Source organism: Ranitomeya variabilis, chromosome 3 (assembly GCF_051348905.1).
Source record: "Ranitomeya variabilis isolate aRanVar5 chromosome 3, aRanVar5.hap1, whole genome shotgun sequence".
Classification (NCBI taxonomy): Eukaryota; Metazoa; Chordata; class Amphibia; order Anura; family Dendrobatidae; genus Ranitomeya; species Ranitomeya variabilis.
This window is the reverse complement of record NC_135234.1, coordinates 566,902,112-566,925,178: the sequence shown is the minus strand read 5'-3', so window position 1 is coordinate 566,925,178 and position 23,067 is coordinate 566,902,112. Positions and strand designations below refer to the sequence as shown.

At 38.5% G+C, this 23,067-nt stretch overlaps 1 long non-coding RNA gene across 1 annotated transcript in view; it reads left to right on the top strand.

The window, feature by feature from the left end:
• LOC143818394 (uncharacterized) overlaps positions 1-19,978 on the top strand; it is a 52,670-nt gene extending 32,692 nt beyond the window's left edge. Inside the window, exons 3-5 of the long non-coding RNA XR_013224512.1 lie at positions 12,666-12,847; positions 19,552-19,684; positions 19,924-19,978. This is a non-coding gene — a long non-coding RNA (uncharacterized LOC143818394). The remainder of the gene's footprint in view (positions 1-12,665; positions 12,848-19,551; positions 19,685-19,923) is intronic.
• Positions 19,979-23,067: the final 3,089 nt, after the last annotated feature.

Below are 23,067 nucleotides of genomic sequence, written 5' to 3'. Positions count from 1 at the left end.
GAAGAGGCAGTGGGGTGACCAGATGGAGACGTCAGGCACCTGTCCTGCAGAGCACCGACAGTCTTGAATTTCTCCATGAAAGAGTTAGGTGTCCCCTATTCTGGAACTTTTTTAAAGAGCACTTAGAGACAAACAAAATGGTCATTTGCAACCTGTGACATGCAGAGATCAGCAGCGGCCTGACCACTTAAAACCAAACCACCACCAGCATGATCAGGCACATGTCATCTAAGCACCTGACTCAGTGGGTAGAACAACTGGGTATGCGATTGGTGCCATTGAGTGACACCACTGCCTCTTCCCCTGTGCTAGGTGCTTCCCAATCCCTTGTCCAAAACACTGGAACAGATGCCTCCTGCCCTGCACCTATCCTTGCACATTCTGACTTGCCATCATCAGGGACTTCCAAATCCTTGTCCCAGCTCACCATTCAGCTGTCCCTACCTCAGATTTTGAAAAAAGAAAGTTCCAAGCCACATGCCCACAGGCCCAAATGCTAAACGGCCACATTTCCAGACTGCTCGCCGTGGAAATGTTGCCATTTAAACTGGTAGACAAGGAGGATTTCTGCTGACTCATGGAGGCAGCCTCTACTTTTTCATTGTACCAGCACGTGTCCAGGAATATCACCTGTGTTCTCACCAATGCACTTACTGTCATGGTCCACTTAACGTCAGACACGTGGACAAGCACTTATGGTCAGGGATGCTACATTTCCCTTACGGCACACTGGATGAACATTGTGGAGGCTGGGGCCAAGTCACACCCTTGCATGGCGCATGTGCACCCAACGCCGAGGATTTCAGGCCCTACTTCTATCAGAGTTTCCTCCATCTCCTACAGCAGTTCCGGTACCTCCTCCTGCTCATCTTCAACCTCCATCTCCGATGTGCTATCTCAGAGCACATCAACCACATCAACCGGAAGGTGGAAGTTCTGCATCACTGCCTCAGTGAAGCAGCAGCAGGCTCTGCTGAAGATAACATACAAATCTATGTTTTTTTGCCGCTGAACCTCCAACCAGGCATGGTCGTGTGTGATAATGGGCATAACCTGATTATGGCTGTGAAGCTGTACAGTTCACACAAATACCATTCGTGTCACAAGTGCTCAACTTGGTATTTCAGCTGTTTCTGAAAACATACCCAGTTTTGCCAGTGCTTCTGGTCAAGGTACGCCACATCAGCACCCATTTCCATCATGTGCTGGAACGCACACTGCATATGCTGGCAAAACTTTGTGAGCAGAAGAAGCCAGTGGTTGAGTACCAGCTCTAACATGCCATATCTACAAAGATGGTGAGCGGCAATGACACCATAGTCTGCGCAACTATCCTGCTTCAGTGCCTATCTAAACAGTTGCTGCTCACAATTAAACATGAAGCTTTGCATGTGGACCAAGTGGGGTTGAAGACATAACACAGAGAGATTGTAGCCAGCCCAGCCTCATCTCATAGTTCAGGATTAGATTACTCATCCATACAGTATTACGTGCTTTATGTCACATTATTGTGTATATAACAGTTGAAAAAAAGCTTTTGAAAAATGTGCTTGTTTCTTCACATTTCTTACCCATACACTATTCTGTGTACTGGGGTACATTTTTTATGATGCATAAGACTAAAAAAAAACTTTGAAACATTTTGCTGCGTTACATTTCTCAGTCATACATTATTACGTGTTCTTTGGTACATTTACTTTCTCATATAACCCTCTGATCAGTATTATATTGCTCACCCATAGACTATTCCATTGTCTGGAGTATATTTCCTTGGTATATAACCCTCAAAAGTGCATAGCCTTTATGTGTCTAGGAGTACCAATACATGACAGTTTGAACAGAATATGTATGAGACCCTCTTTTTTGTCTAATACAGGGTGTATCTGAGTCCCTCTGAGTCCCTCTGAGTCCCTAATTTTTGTCAGCTCTTGCATCATTAAACTGAAATTTCTTATTTCTTTAAAAAAAAATCAATTTTGGTTTACTTGAATTACATATATTTTTAAGTCCTTTTTAAATTTTGTCCTATACAGAAGTCATTATACAGGAAAAAATGATTCCCATCATTTTTTATATCGTGAAATGCAATTTTACGTCAGTTTGTAATATTGTATTGTCACATTGTAAAGTGGAGTAACAGTGTGACACCATTGTTCTTAGCAGGGATCTGGGAGTCAGAGATGCTTCCAGGGGTCTTCCCCATGCTGTTCTTCTTCTGCTCAGTACTTTTTCCATCCATTTGAACTTTTTGTCTGTCCCCAGACCTCTTTGTATGGTCTGCTGGAAAAAAAAAATCTGCTTGACTTCCATTATACTCGTTAATCGAAATCAGCATGCGAGTATTAGGAATTGTTCATTTCGAGCAACGAGCACCCGAGAATTTTAATGCTTGCTTATCCGTAATGTTGAGAGTTTGCAGTGTTCTTTTGTGCATGCAAAAAATACACTTCGTTTTACAGTACCAGCAAAATGAATGACACTTCTGAAATCTTGTGCACATGCTGCTTTTTTGCTTGTGTATTTTAACCATCAATGCATTATTTCAAATCTGCAGCAGGTCTATTCTTTAAATACGTTTTCAGCATTTTCCACCTATTTAAATGAATGAATAAAACAACGCAAGTAAAAACGCAAAGCAAATTGAGCATTTTGTATGCTGTGTTTTTCCTGCCAAAAGATGCATTTTTAGCTCAGAAAGATGCAAAAGATGCTACAAATCCTCACATTGTGCACATAGGCTGGCTAAGTACGACTCACTGTGCTATGTACTAGACTTTGCACAGTGTCTATGTTTTGTTGGAGCGCACCTTAAAATTCTCTTTTTAGACCATTTCTTGTGGTTCCCAAGAATGAAATGCCTATGTAATTGATACATCTCCCTAATACTACTCAGATTGCACACACCACACTTTGAGTTTAAGTTTTGAAAAATTTAAATAAATGTGAAATATTTATTACTTCATCATTGCACCACTTAATGTTAATATAATGGTGACACAAACAGGCAGGAACACAGCTGTAGAGTGGCAGAGGTAGGAGCCACCTGGACCCTGGAATCTAAGTGGGTCCAAAGATCCACATACCACATAAAAATACCCCAGTGCTTACGGGTTTTATATTGTGGCCCTTCAAACCTGAAAGAAAAGTAACTACTGCCTATAAACTACACATTCTCATATATAATGATCCCACTATTGCCAGACGTTTTAATTACCTTGTAACATTTGACAGATTTAATTAAATTGCCGGCCTACTTTGGGTCACAGCAGATTGGTTCTTGACGCTCTATCAAACGCCTTGTTTGTCTGTCATACGCTCGGGTTACCTTTTGTCTCCTGTATAGATCTAACAACAGAAGGCTAATTTTCCTCAATTTGTTAGGTAGCTAATTACGAAAATTGACAAAGCAGTAGACGGAGTGCAGCATCCCACGAGGCCTGATGAGAAGCATTTGTTAAACACGGCACAAAAGAAACAAAAGCCTTAATAAACTGTTGAATTGGGGTTAAAACTAGAGCAGATATTAGGTCATTTCTTGTGGTTGACAAAAGATTCTTCAAACTTTGTTACTCTCATGGGATTAGTTTATTTGGGGATAAAATCACGGTGCAAAGTGAAATCTGAAATTTTACTTAAATGTCGCAGGTAGCAAAGATGAGTGAATTATTTACATTTCCTATTTGTTGAATTAAAGAGTAACCACAGATTTAATTATTATTTCATAAATTAATAGAACACATGAACATTAGAAACTTTGTAGCATTTGTTCTATAGACGTCTGCTTCTTTCTTTTCTTGGACTGAAAAATTCATTTTCAAAATGATCAATTCCCTGATAAAATCTGTATTCAGTAAAGATACATTTTTATATTGCTGAGATAGGAGATGACAGTTGTTTTTTTATAAGATTCTTTGTAAAGGGAGAGGGAGGACATGCGCAGTGACGCACGGAAATGATGTAGCCAGAGTCTGGACACCGCATGGCAATATATGTAGGAGCCCGGATCTTTTTGGCTTCACTACAGAAGGTGAGAGTATGCACGGAACTCCATGAATAAACTGCACATTTCCCCTGAGGAATCCCCTATGGGAAGAAATGCATCGGGAGGTGGTCTTTGGCTGTAATATATATCCCTATGTGGCCCTTAAGAATGGAGATTTGTACAGGTTATCTCCAGGTCCTGATGGGCTGGTAACTCAGGGTGTCAAAACTACTTGTGGGTGAGTGTGTTCCAATTAATTATATATATTCACCCTGTATATGAGTATGACTCCATACCACATCTTTGTTGTTTACAGATACATGGGCCAACCTGCACTATAGACACTTTTTCTAGTAAGTTAATGTGCAATATATAGGAGCACTTTCATGTTTTGGTGTGCTTGTGGATATTGTGAGCTACTCTTTGGTGTTATTTTTTCATTCACCTACTGTTTTGGTGCCGAATAATTACTGGTTACAGGGAGTGACACTTTCCCTTTCAGCTTCGAAGTTATTCTCCAGTTATATGTGATCCTTTTTGGATCAGTTACCTGTGTGTGTGTCTTTATTTTAAACTTGTGGAAATAAAAGGTATATTTTATGAGTTTTTCTTATAATCCCCATCTTTTTGGCTATAGCTACTGTAAATTGCTAAAGAAATAAATCCAGTTGCATCTTATATGCAAATAGTGGGGGTACTAAGTAGTATCCCACCACAATCAAAATATTTTAAACTCCATCAAGCAATTCACTAATAGGAGAAAAATTGGAGCAACAAAATATTGAAGAGTAGAAAAAGTACAAATTTTATTTTACTATAACTTAGAAAAACACCATAGAACTGACAATCAGGACAGACAATTGCAGGATGTACACCAAGGTAATGTGCACAAAATAGTAACATTCGTCAGGATATCATGCACCCACGATAAGGAAGCATATATACATATACACAAGGGTAAGTCTAGCCTAGTAGATAGAGTAAAATGTACAGCCATAAAAATGGGATAAATAGGCTTGAAATAAGGGCAAGACTTACCAAAGTTGTGCACAAAACCCTCTACAGATGGCAGAAGCTATTTCTTTTTATTTTTTTACTTACCATGTTTACTGTACAGTAAAACTGACCTGGGAATATGATTCTCCAAGTCACTATGAGTACTCAGATACGAAACTTGCATAGTGTATTTTTTATCAAAAAATCGTAAATTAGTAAAAATAAAAAAAACTTTCTTTTGTCACCATTTTCTGAGTCCTGTATTTTGTTTTATATTTTCTTGATACGGGGCTGTGTGAGGGTTTATATTTGAACTCTGAGCAGACATTTTACTTGGTATTATTTTAGGGTAGATACAATGTTTTGATTATCTCTTATTGTATTTTATTGCACTGTTGTATTAGCGGAAAAAAACCGTAATTCTGGCATTTCGATTTTTTTTTCTCATTATGTCATTTACCAGTCTGATTACTTTATCTAATATTTTTATAGATCTGACTTTCATGAATGCAGCAATAACAAATATGTATTTTTTAAATAATTTTTTTAATGGGGCATAAAGGGATGATTGAACTTTTTTTCATATTTTTAAAAACATTTTACTGTGTTCAATAGTCCATTTAAGGGACTTGATGCTACGATTGTCTGATCACTTTTACTATACATGACAGCCCATCGGTGCCCCGAAATCATGTTATGGGCATGCAAATGGGAAAAACACCTACAATATATCCTATATGGTAGCCAAACAATACAAATACACCTACAAAGAAGGGCACCACACAAACGCAGTTAATAATAAAATATATGTTTATTCATAGCAAAAAGATAAAATAAGACTAAACATGGTCAGAAAAAAGCCAAATAGGCACAGGTAAGAAACAGCAGACACAGAAAAAAGATGGACAGACCTGGATAAAAATAATACAAATATCAGTGTATAAATATAACTCTCTCTAGGGCATAGAGTGGTAAAAATAGAAAGACACACAAGATGGCGCTATTTATTAGTTATTAGTCAGTGCTATATATGCAAATTGCCTCTTCTAAGAAAAAGAGGACTTAACTCTATAGCGCTACCTGTTGGAAGTAGCGATCCTACAAGTCACAATCAACCCTTTAACGAGTCGTGCAATATGACTTAGGATAAAAGCCAAATCAATACCTCAATTCGCAGACACGGTGATTCGGGCTGTTGGCCCTCGTCAGTGCGAAGCAGGAGAACTGATTTGGCTAGGTGAGAGGCTCTGAACTGGGGTCTAAGGGATAACGTTTCTCCTTATGGAGAGTGACATACCATCTGGCTTGTCAAGGTAAGGAGGCTTATTCGCCGTGCAATGCTGTAAATTAGTACAAAAACACCCAACATCTATGTGGTATTAAGTGAAATGGGGCTAAATGTGCCACACATAACAACATACATAGCGTCTGAGAACAGCCATCTTATAAACATGTATAATGCAATACACAAAGAACACTCATTTACCAAGTAAGATAGAGGGAATCCAGGAGTCCACCACACCCGACGCGCGTTTCGCAATGAAATTCTTCGTTCAGGGGTTGTTTCTTACCTGTGCCTATTTGGCTTTTTTATGACCATGTTTGGTCTTATTTTATCTTTTTGCTATGAATTAACATATCTTTTACTAGTAAACTGCGTTTGTGTGGTGCCCTTCTTTGTAGGTGTATTTATAAATACTGATGTAAAATACTGACCAAATACTGCTAGTGTGATGGCAGCCTAACAATGGGATTTACCAGATTAACAGCTGCGGGTGGAGCTATGTCATGGACAGGGAAAAATGCTGGCTCCCAGTGAAAGCCTGCATCAAAGCCAGGGAGTTGGCATATGACAAAGGGGTTAATATAAGTGAAGCGCAATACATAAAGTCTAATGAAAAATACTGTGATAATTTCCAAATTGTACTTAAAGGGAACCTGACAGGTCCCCCTTGCCATCCAGCCCACCTGCACATGCACGTTCCTTTCTAAACACAGTGCCTAACAGACCCTGTATGCTGTTTGACAAATAGATTTTTTTTTTTAAGTCTTTTTACAGTCTGTTTTTAATATGTCAATTTCTTTTTGACTAGTTGATGGGGCATTTGTTACCCCAGACTAGTTGTCCAACTTAGAATGTTATCACGTCCATGTAGGCGCGAAAAGATGATTTGCAAGATCCTTCATCATCACCTGCACTCTCAAGCTTGCCCTCGACCTTCTTGCTTGCATTTCAGTGCGCCTCTAAAGCTGGGTTGCACATTTTCTGGCTTTAGAGCTGCACAGGTCTGGAAGCAAAGAACATGATTGTCGTCCACAGAGGACCAGTAGATCAGATGCTGGAATAGAGCTTCTTCATTTCCGGAGATGTACAGTGCCTCTGTGAACCTGGGAACTGAACACCTGTCTACACAGGCACAATGACTTGGCCATAAGTAGTACTAGTAATAGTAGTGCGCATGCAAGAGATTTGGGATAAATCCTATAAGGGCAATTAAACACAGTCCATATTAAACCAGTCTAGTGACCACTGTGTAGATATACAGGGATTATATAGAGGGGTTCAGTGCAAATAGCATGAGAAGAAAATATAGTAGAAAAATGCACCCAAGAACCAGAATGTAGTGTTAGAAAAGCTAAGTTTTATTAGGTCAAAATTTAAAAATAGTAAATACATAAAAGGTGTATAAGTAATTACTGACAAAAAAAACGGCCAGATGTGGCACCACAACTACAGAAAGGCAAAGACATGGACGAACATAACAAAATAATATATGACTGTAGGTGTGCAGAGTTTAGTTGAATTTTATTATAAATAAACTAGTAAGTAGTACTAATTGGTCCGAGCAAGGAAGACAACAATGCACCAATGTTCTGAGGTATGTACAAAGAATATTAGAAATAGTAAAGCAGTCCTGCATAAAGTATGATTTACCGGGGAGCTGCGGTGCCACGACCCCTTTTTAATGCGTACTTCAGCCTGCCTAACATTGGAACTTCTTTGCAAATCTATTTTTCTGGCCAAATTCGAGCAGACTGCAGAATTTGAATTCCAACAGATTCTCTCATCACAAGTATGAATTATCTTCTAGTTTTTATCACATGAACATGGACAAAGTAAATAGCGCCTATTAGTATCGTGATGTAGTTTTAAAGATATGATAACGATATTAAGGCAGGTATTTCCTTGTTATTTATTGTTTTTGTGCTTTATCATGATGCACTTAACTGAATAGTTTGGATGTCACAAGATTGAACTTTTAAAATGTTATTTCTCTAATTTAATCCCAAAAGCACAAAGAATAGATATGAGAAACCATAAGCAGTTCTAAAGCAAACAGATATCTCACAAATACTCTTCACAAACTTTGCAGTTCACAAATGACCCTTATTGGTGACCTACCATTGATCTAATAAGAGATAATTCATCCATTTGCTTTGAGATAACCCAAAGAAATAGGGTCTTTACAGAAAAATCTATTTTGATTAGGGGGATTATGTACTGAGAGAGTGTGTAGAGCTTAATACCAAATCACGACTTAATCTCATGACATCTGCTCTGGAGGCAGGGCCAGAATTGTAAAATAGAGCAAAAGCATGAGACCACGTGGAAAAGAAACAATGGTCATTTTATCTTTAATTGTCCATAATTGTTTTTAGGATATTTGCATTATGTACATATTATACACTTTCAAAGACAAAAATTGAGTACTAAATATATAAATAAGGCAGACATTTTACTGAAATTATCTGCTTGACAACTAGCAATGTTATATTACCATTAGCTTACAGTTCTAATGGATTACACTGACAATTATTTAACTTTTTTCCTACTGCTGTATATCCAGCAAAGAAACAAGTCCTCCTCTGGCCCATATACTGGCCCTTATCTTGCATGTGAAGGATAGGGATAAAAAAAGATAAACCATAACACTAAAACCATCTGCTAAATATTGCACAAGTCTCATGTATCATCAAAAAAACTCAGACCCATTGTTGCATGAATTCCACATGCGCTCAGAAGGTCTAATCTAGTATTTGGCACCAAGATAGATGCTAGAGATAGCTGTAGATCCTGTTAGTCACCTATGTTACAAGGTGTTTCCCCATGTGTATGACTATTCCTTCCTGAATATCGAAAAGTTTCATGATTGCTTTGAAATCTTAGAAATGTATTTATATTCCTTAAGCCACTTGCCACTTTTGAACTAATTTTGAACTTTGGCTGTCCACACCAATCGGGAATACAATGGTGATGAAAGTGTGCCTCTAGTCTCATCATTGTTAAGATAGCTGGTGCATATCAAGGTAAAGGCTCACTCAGGCCTCTGTGCCATTCAGTTTGGGCACAGACTGCTAATCGTCAGTATACAGACTGACCGCGGCTCTCCCGACCTGATCATGACAGCTTCATATATTTTTATGAAGCTGCCATGCTCGGGTTGTGAGAAACATGGCCAATCCTTGCACTGGGGTCCAATCTTGGACTGATTTGTATGGTTGTCTGAATGAGCCCTTACATCAACATAACTATAAGAAAGCAAGATTTCCCAAGATTATTATCAAGAGCATCTCATCCCTGACCTTTCTCCTTTCCCTAGTGCCTCCTGATACCATCTCTTTTTAAGTAAGACAAATACATTCAGTCACATACACAACAGAAATCATGATTCTTTAGCACAAACCACCATCTTCCATTGTTCCATGTTTCAGATCTGAGGCACACTTGCCGAGATTTTTACACCTTTCCCTTTTTTATTCTTTCAACATAACTTCAAAACCAACTTCTCATTTGCTGCCTAATGTGTCCAACCCCTTGACAGGTTACCTTGTCAGGAGACAATCAGTGCTATTAATTTTAGTTTTCGGTGATCTTAATGTTATGGCTAATAGAGATGGGTAGATCCTACATACAGTGTATATACAGGTGCTATAAAAAATGATTCAACTCAAGGAAAACAAAGTTTATTGGCACAATGTACAAACTTTGTGCTATTTGCAATTGCAATAAACCAATAAAACAGGAACAATGCATATTGCTCAACACAACTACAAAGTAATGTAACAAATAGTTTCTCCAAACTCACTACAAAATACCACTTCCACTTGGAAGGTCATCATTGGATGATAGCAATGGCTTTCAGCAATCTCCTATACTTCACAAAAAAACATATACTGGCATTATGCCCATTATTAGCCGGTAACGGAGAGATGTTCTGCTTTTTCATCTACCTTCCACTCCATACCTACATACTCCCTACTGTGGTCAGATACTACTTTTTTTCATCTCCCTTTTGGAGGGTTATCTTCAGCAATTCAACAGGTATACTTTACAGATTCTTTCTGTATAATATTCAGTAATGACTATCCCTCAGATTTAACAAGGGAAACATTATGACAAGGCTTCAAATAGAATGTGTCTTACAAATGTTCATCATCTGCAGTTCTCTTATGTACCATATTTCAATATTGTTTGCTCCAGTGGAATATATTTATCAGCATGATGGCTCACTGGGTACAACAGTGGCACGGGGCCATGGGTTTAAAAATTTTAATGGTAACATCTGCTAAGAGATTGCATATTTTCCTCAGAGGTTTTCACTGGTACTCCTGTCCCCCCCCCCATTAAGGCCAATAAGAGAGTCAGCCTCTCATGAAATGATTCAAGTGTATTTGTGCGCTATCTAAAAATGACTCCAAGGTCCTCTCACGATGATAACACTGGTCAACAGCATTTTTGGTGCCAAAGATATTTCATCGAATTTAGGGTATTTTTGGGGTGCTGATTCTGAATATGTCATCAGTTTTGCCAGATTGGCTCAAGTTTTTGAGATTTTTGGTATCTTATTTATAGCACTTGTTGGTAAATGCGACGCATCATCTCATTAATTTCTTTGGATTAGTACTTGAACTGAGCAGTTCTCAATATAGTTTTGTGTTAATTAGTGTTCTAAAAGTTTGTTCATAGCTTGATTTTTGCACTAACTTTATGTTGTTGTCTGTTTTCCAGTGAAAAGCATGAACTCATCAAGAAGAAGTTGTCTTAACGATCCAGACTCATTCTGTTACATTTGTGGTGAATACACACTGCCAAAACATAGAAGAAACATAACAGACTTCGTAAAAAAAGTGTATTTTGCCTATTTTGGGGTTATGCTTGGGGACCAAGACAAGTTTTGGGCACCACACATAGTGTGCAAAGCATGTATCGAATTATTACGAAAATGGAGCAAAGGACAAAGAAAAAGCTTCAAATTTGGTGTTCCAATGGTGTGGAGAGAGCCAAAAAATCATCATGATGACTGTTATTTATGGTAAACACAGGTACAGGCACATCTTCACAATGAGGGACAGGCCTTCTTGCAGATTCCATGTTACTCCCATTTTCGTTTCTTATGCTTATTGAATCCTTGCACTTGCACTGCACAGAAATAACAGTCATCATGATGATTTTTTGGCTCTCTCCACACCATTGGAACACCAAATTTGAAGCTTTTTCTTTGTCCTTTGCTCCATTTTCGTAATAATTCGATACATGCTTTGCACACTATGTGTGGTGCCCAAAACTTGTCTTGGTCCCCAAGCATAACCCCAAAATAGGCAAAATACACTTTTTTTACGAAGTCTGTTATGTTTCTTCTATGTTTTGGCAGTGTGTATTCACCACAAATGTAACAGAATGAGTCTGGATCGTTAAGACAACTTCTTCTTGATGAGTTCATGCTTTTCACTGGAAAACAGACAACAACATAAAGTTAGTGCAAAAATCAAGCTATGAACAAACTTTTAGAACACTAATTAACACAAAACTATATTGAGAACTGCTCAGTTCAAGTACTAATCCAAAGAAATTAATGAGATGATGCGTCGCATTTACCAACAAGTGCTATAAATAAGATACCAAAAATCTCAAAAACTTGAGCCAATCTGGCAAAACTGATAGCATATTCAGAATCAGCACCCCAAAAATACCCCAAATTCATTAAAATATTTTGGACACCAGAAAAAAATTTTTTTTTTGTTGACCTGTGTAATATTTCAGTTAATTCTCTGTGTATTAACTTCACAAAGATGATGGCTACCTTGTGTCTGAACACCTTTCAATTATATTCCAAGACAAAGAGATCATTTACCCGAGCAGATAATAGTGTAAACAATGTGAGCATAGTCACGACTAAAAACTATATTAGACAAGTGTTTATATAAGATGAAAATCGTGAATGAAATGGTTGAATAGTGGTTGTTACATCGTACCATTGAATGTCATGTACTGTGGTCACATATACGAATAATCTAAAGTAGGTGAGTTTAACATTCAAATCCCATGAGTGATATTAATTATTTCCAGTATATGAATTCATAAATCATTGTACAAATATTTCTGTTGCCACTGAAGAAAGAAAATGTAATTGAAATGATTAACAATCAATTTCATAGTTTTATATGAACTAAAACATTTGCAATAATAACAGTGAACAATTTGACATGAATGTGTACCCATTCCAATTCTCCAACTGCTACTAACTAATTGCCTCAGAAAACAATTAACTAAACACTGAAGGCCATACCGATTTAAGATTTTAATTTTTACTCCTCCATTTTGCTGGTATAATGGCTGAAGGAGCAAGCAATCTCCATTTATGCTACACAATTCTTGAACACTGAATGAGAATTTTTTCGCTTGCAGAATCGATTTCCTGCATGATGAAAAAGCTTTTTTGGACACATCGTTCAGTCACTCAACCCATTCGCATTACGAATGGTCCCCTGGACCCGTTGAAGAGAACACTCGCAAAACGGCCATAGTCCACCTGTCTCTCGAAGGGTGAAATGGTGAAATTAAAGGACTAAACACTTGCTTTCAACTCGGTGAGTGCTGTGGTTTTTCTTCCAATCTTACTATATGGAAACAATGTATTTTTCAAGCTAAGCACCACTTTGGTTTGCTGAAATTGGCTGCTACATTTCAGTGAAATTAGGGGGCCGACATAGTGGTGAGCGGTGATACACTGTAGTGCAGTTCTACTTGTCTTTATTTGCATTTAAGAATCAACTGATTGTTAGACTGCTGATCTCTGTATTCTCCTAAAAATAAGCCATCTCCAGACAATAGAGCTCGACTGAATGATTATACAGCTCTGGCGAGAATTAAGAGACCATTGCACAGTTTAAAAAAATCAGCCATTCCATTCCAGTGTCAGTTGAATTCTAACCAGAGGACACCTAATTCTACTTAATGTGCTTCTGATTAGGTGTTCACCTGAACCAAATCTTATTTAACAAAGGGAAGTATAAAAACCACTACTGTGGTGTTCATAATCATCTTGCAATAGGACAAGCTGGATGGTAAAACAAGTGCTAGTAAAATCCCAAAAGTAATAGGAATGAAAAAATAACTTTTAACCATGCTAAAGGAGTTGAAAAGAAAAGTTTTGAGTGAGGAAAAGAAGGGCTCGATTCTGGCTTTACTAGCAGAGGGACACAGTGAGCGTGATGTTGCCTCCATCCTTAAAATTTCTAAGATGGCAGTCCATTACAACAAGGTCAAGCAGCAGACATTGGGGACAACAAAGCTACAGACCAGCAGAGGGCGAAAATGACTCTCCACTGACCTGATGACCATCGTCTTATTCGAATGTCACTCAGCAACCGCAGGATGACATCAAGTGACCTACAAAAGGAATGGCAAATGGCAGCTGGGGTGAAGTGCATGACAAGAACAGTTCATAACAGGCTGCTAGAGGCAGGACTCAAGTCATGCAAAGCTAAAAAAAGCCTTTCATCAATGACAAGCAGAGGAGAGCCAGGCTGAAGTTTGCTAAAAACAATAAGGATTGGACCATAGAGGACTGGAGTAAGGTAGTCTTTTCTGATTAGTTTAATTTTCAGCTTTGCTCAACACCTGGTTGTCTAATGGTTAGATGGAGACCTGGAGAGGCGTACAAACCAGTGTCTTGCACCCACTGTGAAATTTGGTGGAGGATCAGTGATGATCTGGGGATGCTTCAGCAAGGCTGGGATTGGGCAGGTTGTTCTTTGCAAGGACGTATGAATCAAGCCACATGCAAGATTATCCTGGAAAAACAGTTGGTTCCTTCTGCTCAGGCAACGTTCCCCAACTCTGAGGACTCATTTATCCAGCAGGTCAAGGCGCCATGCCACACAGCTAAGTCAATCAAGGTAGGTATGAAGGACCACCATATTAAATCCCTGTCATGGCCAGCCTAATCTCCAGACCTGAACCCCATTGAAAACCTCTGGAATGTAATAAAAGAGGAAGGTGGATAGTGTCAAGCAATCAAAGAAGAACTGCTTAAATTTTTTTACCAGGAGTGGCATAAGGTCATCCAAAATCAGTGTAAAAGACTGGTGGAAAGCATGCCAAGACGCATGAAAGCTGTGATTAAAAATCATAGATATTCCACAAAATATTGATTTCTGAACTCTTCCTGAGTTAAAACATTAGTATTGTTGTTTCTAAATGATTATTAACTTGTTTTTTTGCATTATTTGAGGTCCGCAGGCAATGCATTTTTTTGTTATGTTGACCATTTCTCATTTTCAGAAAATAAATACAAAATGTATTAGGACTTAGGAGACATGTTGTCAGTAGTTTATGGAATAAAAGAACAATTTACATTTTACTCAAAAATATACCTATAAAGAGAAAAATCAGACAAACTGAATATTTTGCAGTGGTCTCTTAATTTTTGCCAGAGCTGTATATGGGAGAACTGGAAGATAATATATATAGCCAGTTCTATTCTAAGTGTCAATTGTGTAAATGACTGGCCATAACAAAGGTTTAACTAGGATACCACATTTTGCTAGAACAGAAGGACCAAGTATTTGTTTTTGACTATCCATTCACCGTGACTGTTTAACCAAATCCTCACCGATTGTTTGAGAACAATGCAGTTCCTTTAGAGATGAGATTACTAGTATGTTCTTAGCATCTCATCGCAAAGTGGACAAAGTAAATAATGCATTGGGTCCCTCTATTCAAGATACAAAAAGCAGTCAAGTAGACTGCATCCCTGGTATTAATGTCCATGACAAGAACTGACCCCTCATTCTAGGTACTGCATATATGAATTGTGTTAACTAATTACAAGACACAGTCTTTACTATGATCATTGCCCAAAGCACTAGCAGAGAAGACCTCCTTATGGAAAACTAGTAGGACTACCCAAGTATTGGATTACGAGAAAGGTGCTATTATGAAGTAAAATTTCTTAGAGATAGCAAGAGTTAAATTAAAATATTTCCTCAAAAATTTTTCATCGTCAATAAAAAAACAAACAGAATTTGAAGACATTTTATGAATAGGATGTATATAAAAATGTAAAGTGTGACCCAAGCATTTTCTAGAACCATGTTATTGATATAATTTATAAATCATTTTAACCATCCCAGTAACGGACTGATACATAAACCATTAACAACATATAGCAAAATGATTAACCGGCATCATCAAAAAATGATTTCCTGTGAGAAAATTACTGGAGGATGTTTTTATTTGCTGTCATGGTTATTTTACATGTAGTGACTTACAATTTACCAGGCATTCTCTCATCAATTAAATACATATCGCTCTTGAAATGTTTCTTTGCACGAGCCAAACCATTATTAAAAAAATTAAGTTTTCCTGTGTATACAGCAGCCTGACTACTTTTCATGACAAAGTTGGTAATTAGAATAGCGATTTAATGGTGAATCAAGCAGAAATATTCAAACCATGACAAACGACTTTAATAATGTGGCTTGCAGTGCGTTAACAGAGATGAATCTCACTTCCTAAAACTCTAAGCTTTTCTGCCTGCCTCGAAGATAAAACTGTCCGAGAGGTATTCTGTACCCGTTATTCAGAAAAGCTTTCACTAGATTTTAAGTGGTCCAAATAGCTTGCAAATGCAAAAACATCATTCAGGCATATGAAATTCTTACTTCTGAAGGTAGCAGTGAGAAGAAATGTTTTCGAGCCTAAGATTTACTCTTCTGGTTCTCGCTTATTGCCCTGGTGCTGGGTTAATATCATTGCCTCTTGCTAGAGGAATTACCAGGACGTCACTACAGCTCCAAAACTGAAAGCCAATTTTCGAGTTTGTCATAAGTTTGTTAAGACCACATGCTTTTCACCATTTGCTAAATGTCATTATTCTGTCCTTGCCGGAGCCTCGTAATTGGATAGTAAGGATGTTCAAAGACTAATTTAGTGAATTGCACAATATTTTAAATGAAATTATGCAGGCTTATAGGCCCTCCAGGGATTGAGCTAGGGTCCTCTTGAGAAAACCTGTTTATCAGTAAATGATATTAGCAGCCTTCACGTAGCTTTTGTCTTCATTAAATTGCTGCTCTCCCAATTGAGGGTCACATCTGAGGCTTGATTTGATAATTTGTCATTATTGTCTTGCTTATTGGAGCGTAAAGTTGATATAACAGAAGCAGCAGAGTTAAATAACTTTTTATTAAGAGCTCCTGTATAGGCATTTGTTACTAAACATACATACAAGTGATGAAAAAAATATGGCATATGACAAGATCACATTACAGTATAAAATTATATTATTCTGAAGTCTTCAAAATAATTATCATACTATGAAAATCTACTAAAATAGAACAACCATGCCTAGACGACCGTGTTGGGCAAGTAAAACCATGCCAAGAGCATCTTATATTACTATTGTAATGTCTAAGTAATTAATTAATACATCACAAGCTAAGATTATTCAGTGCAATGGCCCCTTTTATAATTTAAGTGGCATTTAAATGCAAACCAACAGAAAAAAACTATTCATGTAATGGAGATGTACGACCCACCTGCCTTGTGGTTAGTCATATAAATTAAATTTGTCACCTGTGCGGGCAGTCGTCCAATCCAAGGGGCAGTAAAATATTGAGCCAGTACATTTTCACCTTTTGTTTCATTTTTTTTTTAGCAATGTTATTGAATGATGCATTTGATGGTTACATAGTTACAAGCAGGGCATAACTAGAATGTATGATATTCCATAGCAAAGGCATGTCCTCTCCAGCTTTTCAACATTAAACTGAATGGTGTAGACACTAGCAGACACTAAAGTTCAAAACTTGAAAGGAATAGTGGTCATGCCTATGCTTTTCTGCAACAATCATTGACTATGTCAAGTAGAGTTCTTGGCTATCTCTAGCAGACCCATTCCAAAAAGCAACAGTATACAGAAGCAAGTTCTTCAATATTCAATGGGGAACAAAAGTCCGCTATTATAGCAATTAGTGGGTGCCTAAGTGGTCAGACTTCCAACAATTTACTAGTTATTACCTATTAGTGTCTCAAATAACAACTTCTGCTTGAAGATTAATTCAGATAGAGGGGAAGATATCTGAACGCTACCATTGAGAAATCCTACCTATGTAGACGCCTTAGGACTCTGGGGCATTAGAACATATTACAAATAGCCTAATAACACTGAGCAACACAGGTGTATATTATCCATAAAAGCCTTCCAAAGTGGGTTAGAATATACTGTAGCTTGCCACATATGCTTTTGTCCTAAGAGAATTCTGTTAGTATTATATGAAAGAATTTTCTCGCTTTATTGGCCCCTTCTTTCCGGTGGCATTGTGCAAAGATGCTTATTACAAACAATCTCCAGCTATATCAGTGGAGAGACACTCATTATGTCAAAGGTTGGCTAAAAAGGTTAGTGACTGTCTGAGGAACTAAGTGTACCCAACTTCTGCAGATGGTGGAGCTACAAGCAGACAGTCATTGAGTAATATGTAGAAAGGATTACACTACATTGTCAGTAGTCTATGGGCCCAATTCATAATGTCACTATTTTTTTGGTGTGAATAATTATTGATTTAATAATTAGTGACTCTTTGATTTGGGACAAATTCATTAAAGGATTTGCACCAGTTTGCTGAACATGTGACTTTTGGTCAAAAAAGGCTAAAGACAAAAATAAAAATCACTTTTGTCTTTTCACAAAATTCAGGAAAAACCATTTTGGAGAATACGGCACAAAGAAACAGCAATGAATGCCACAAAATAAAAAAAAGTCATAAAAAATGCAAATGATAAGTCAGGACTTATTTTTTTTCATTGCATAAACATCTTATTATACCCACCAGATAAACATCGTTGGGACATGGGATGTTGTTCTATCATTGGGCTGCTGTGGCCTGTGATTGGCTGCAGGGGTCAGATGACATTGAGCAGTAATTCATCATAAAACATCCGATGACTTGCTGCAGCCAAACACAAGTTGCAGCAGTCTGGCGGCTGGTAGAACGATGACATCACCTTTCTCTGCGCAGGCCACGTAGCAGCCAGGTGGTTGCTAGTCTGTGAGTATGATAGAGTTTGTTACTTTTACATCTCCTTGGCAAAGTTTCATTTTTCCTGGACAACCCATTTAAGGTATCTACAGTTTATGCCAAAAATTGTTCATTTAAAAAAAAAAAACTCTTTGAATAGCTTGTACATAATAAAAGTTTGTTTTCCCAAAAATGTGCAGGTGGATAAAGAATCTGGAATCCTCATTGGACTCTTAACTCTAAAGAAAAAGAAAGATATTGGTCCTGATTCATCATCACTTTTTAGAGACCTGGCACAAAAAGCTTGGAAAAGTCACACATTTTTACGTAACACAGGGCTGCTCAAAAATGGTGCATCTTTTGGCATTTTTACATTTTTGCCCAGGTCTGACAAAGTGGGTGAACCTGGGGGAAAACAAGGTCAAGACAAGGACATGATGTGGTGAGGTAGCCCCGTATCATCAAACTCATGATGAGTGGCAGCATTTCTTCTGTCACAAATCTTACTCTAGTCCCTGACTGAAGTAAGATTAGTGGCGAGGCTCACATGGAGGCGCTCACTATTTCGAGCCTCAGCAGATTTATTAAGAATAGTTCGCTCATCACTAATTAAGAAGCATGTGCCTCATAATGAATCAGACGTCTCGCACTGCACTGCTCCCTGTCACGACCGGCATGATAAACACCAGTCTTAATGAATTTAGCCTCTTTTTTATAACATTTGGAAAAGCCAAGCTGGTGGTAAATCATCCCCTCACTCTTAGTATATGTTCGAGTGTGGGAATATTTAGCAGATATGGAATGAGTAGGGGCTCAGCGAGCATCATTATGTTTATTTATGGGGGCACTTTGCATTCTATAACACAAGACAAGGTAATACTGGATGGATATTCTAACGGTTTTAATTGAGCATTATCATGGCACCCTGTTACTGAGAGGAATTAAATACATTTATATCATAAAGGAATTTTGGAGAGTACTTATTTTCCTCTCAGCTAGTTCTAATTCTGATTGTGGCTGTAGGACTCTAAATGTAAAATCACTCCGGGAACAAAATGTTAATAAGTTAAATTGTTGCTAACAAATGAGTGCGCCTTACCTGACAAATAATCTCCACGCAGGAATATATCTATGTCTGCTTTCTACTATCTAATTTGAGAGTCGAGAAAATGTGCAGTTATATATTAATGAACAGAAGAGAATTGCAAAAATGAGGAATATATATTTCATTTACTATAACAAAGATACTACTTTATTCTTCTCTATAGTGTCTCCTCGCCTGGAAATCTCACTTAGTCAAAGGCAGCCATCCATCATAGCAGTGCCTCCAGCGCTCAGCACTGTGTGCCAGTGATCACATGTCTTTCCCAGATACTGACTTCTGTGCAGATGCTTGAATTGGTAAGAATTGCAATATACTATGGGGCATAGTAAATGGACGCTAATGGATATAATGTGTGTACACAGAAATGAGAATATTAATTAAACACAATATCATCAATACCCGGTGACAAAACTCAGCATGATATAGCCAAAAAATAATGTATCCACCATATAGAGGTGTTTATTCTCTGATTCCATATGTCTGCTATTCTGTTAATCTGCATGTCAAAATAATGTAAAATAATTCTCTCTCTTAGGCCTCATTCACACGTCCATATTTATACACGTAAGTGAAAAAATGGTACTGGTATAATCAGTGTTTTGCATCAGTGTGTCCATTTGTACCATCAGTGTGTCATCCATGTGTCATTTTTACCATCAGTGTGTCATCCGTGTGCCCGCTTTTACTATCAATGTGTCACAACTGTTTTGGATCAATATGTCATTAGAGACATCCCTGTGTCCATTTTTACCATCAATATGTCATCCATGTGTATGTTTTTACCATCAGTGTCTGTTTTTACCATTGGTGCCATCAATGCTTTTCCGGCATGGACAAATAAATAAAGAAATAAAATACAAAGTTTCTCCTATACTTTGCAATGCTAAACATGGACAGCACACAGATGTCACGTAGTATATTGCACAGCCACATAGTATATAGCACAGCAACGTAGTATATAGCACAGCCCACAGAGTATATAGCACAGCCCACAGAGTATATAGCACAGCCACGTAGTATTTAACACAGCCCACGGAGTATATAGCACAGCCACATAGTATATAGCACAGCCCACGGAGTGTATAACAGCCCACATAGCATATAACACAGTCACGTAGTAAATAACAGCCCACGCATGCAGTATATAACACAGCCCACGTAGTATATAACATAGCCCACGTAGTGTATAACACAGGCCATGTAGTGTATAAAACAGCCCACATAGTGTATAACACAGGCCATGTAGTGTATAACACAGCCCACGTAGTGTATAGCACAGCCCACGCAGTATATTGCACAGTCCACTTAGTACATTGCAAAGCCCACGTAGTACTGTATATTGCACAGCCCATGTAGTATATTGCGCAGCCCACGTAGTATATTGCACAGCCCACATAGTATATAGCACAGCCCATGCAGTATATTGCACAGCCCACGTAGTATATTGCACAGCCCACGTAGTATATAGTACAGCACATGCAGTACATTGCATAGCCCACGTAGTGCATTGCACAGCCCGCGTAGTATATTGCACAGCCCACGTAGTATACAGCACAGCCCACGCAGTATATTGCACAGCCCATGTAGTATATTGCAAAGCCCATGTAGTATATTGCAAAGCCCATGTAGTATATTGCACAGCCCATGTAGTATATTGTACAGCCCACATATTATATTGCACAGCCCATGTATTATATTGCACAGTCCACATAGTACATTGTACAGCCCATGTAGTACATTGCACAGCCCACGTATTATATTGCACAGCCCACGTAGTATATTGCACAGCCCATGTATTATATTGCAGAGCCCACGAAGTATATTGCACAGCCCACGTATTATATTGCACAGCCCACGTATTATATTGCACAGCCCATGTAGTACATTGCACAGCCCACGTATTATATTGCACAGCCCATGTAGTATATTGCACAGCCCACGCAGTATATTGCACAGTCCACATAGTACATTGCAAAGCCCACGTAGTATATTGCACAGCCCACGAAGTATATTGCACAGCCCACGTAGTATATTGTACAGCCCACATATTACATTGCACAGCCCACATATTATATTGCACAGCCCACGTAGTACATTGCACAGCCCATGTAGTACATTGCACAGCCCACGTATTATATTGCACAGCCCACATAGTACATTGCAAAGCCCACATAGTATATTGCACAGGCCACGAAGTATATTGCACAGCCCACGTAGTATATTGTACAGCCCACATATTACATTGCACAGCCCACATATTATATTGCACAGCCCACGTAGTACATTGCACAGCCCATGTAGTACATTGCACAGCCCACATATTATATTGCACAGCCCACATATTACATTGCACAGCCCATGTAGTACATTGCACAGCCCATGTAGTACATTGCACAGCCCACGTATTATATTGCACAGCCCACATAGTACATTGCAAAGCCCACATAGTATATTGCACAGGCCACGAAGTATATTGCACAGCCCACGTAGTATATTGTACAGCCCACATATTACATTGCACAGCCCACATATTATATTGCACAGCCCACGTAGTACATTGCACAGCCCATGTAGTACATTGCACAGCCCACATATTATATTGCACAGCCCACATATTACATTGCACAGCCCATGTAGTACATTGCACAGCCCACGTATTATATTGCACAGCCCACATAGTACATTGCAAAGCCCACATAGTATATTGCACAGCCCACGAAGTATATTGCACAGCCCACGTAGTATATTGTACAGCCCACATATTACATTGCACAGCCCACATATTATATTGCACAGCCCACGTAGTACATTGCACAGCCCATGTAGTACATTGCACAGCCCACATATTATATTGCACAGCCAACATATTACATTGCACAGCCCATGTAGTATATTGCACAGCCCACGTAGTATACAGCACAGCCCACGTAGTATACAGCACAACCCATGCAGTATATTGCACAGCCCACGTAGTATATTGCACAGCCCACGTAGTATATAGCACAGCCCACGTTGTACATTGCACAGCCCACGTAGTATATTGCACAGCCCACATAGTATATTGCACAGCCCACGTATTATATTGCAAAGCCCACGTATTGTATTGCACAGCCCATGTAGTATATTGTACAGCCCACATATTATATTGCACAGCCCACGTATTATATTGCACAGTCCACGTAGTACATTGCACAGCCCATGTAGTACATTGCACAGCCCACGTATTATATTGCACAGCCCAAGTAGTATATTGCACAGCCCATGTATTATATTGCACAGCCCACGAAGTATATTGCACAGCCCACGTATTATATTGCACAGCCCACGTATTATATTGCACAGCCCATGTAGTACATTGCACAGCCCACGTATTATATGGCACTGCCCACGTAGTATATTGCACAGCCCATGTATTATATTGCACAGCCCATGCAGTATATTGCACAGTCCACATAGTACATTGCAAAGCCCACGTAGTATATTGCACAGCCCACGTAGTATATTGCACAGCCCACATAGTATATAGTAGAGCACATGCAGTACATTGCACAGCCCACGTAGTACATTGCACAGCCCACGTAGTATATTGCACAGCCCATGTAGTATATTGCACAGCACATGTAGTATATTGCACAGCCCATGTAGTATATTGCACAGCCCATGTAGTATATTGCACAGC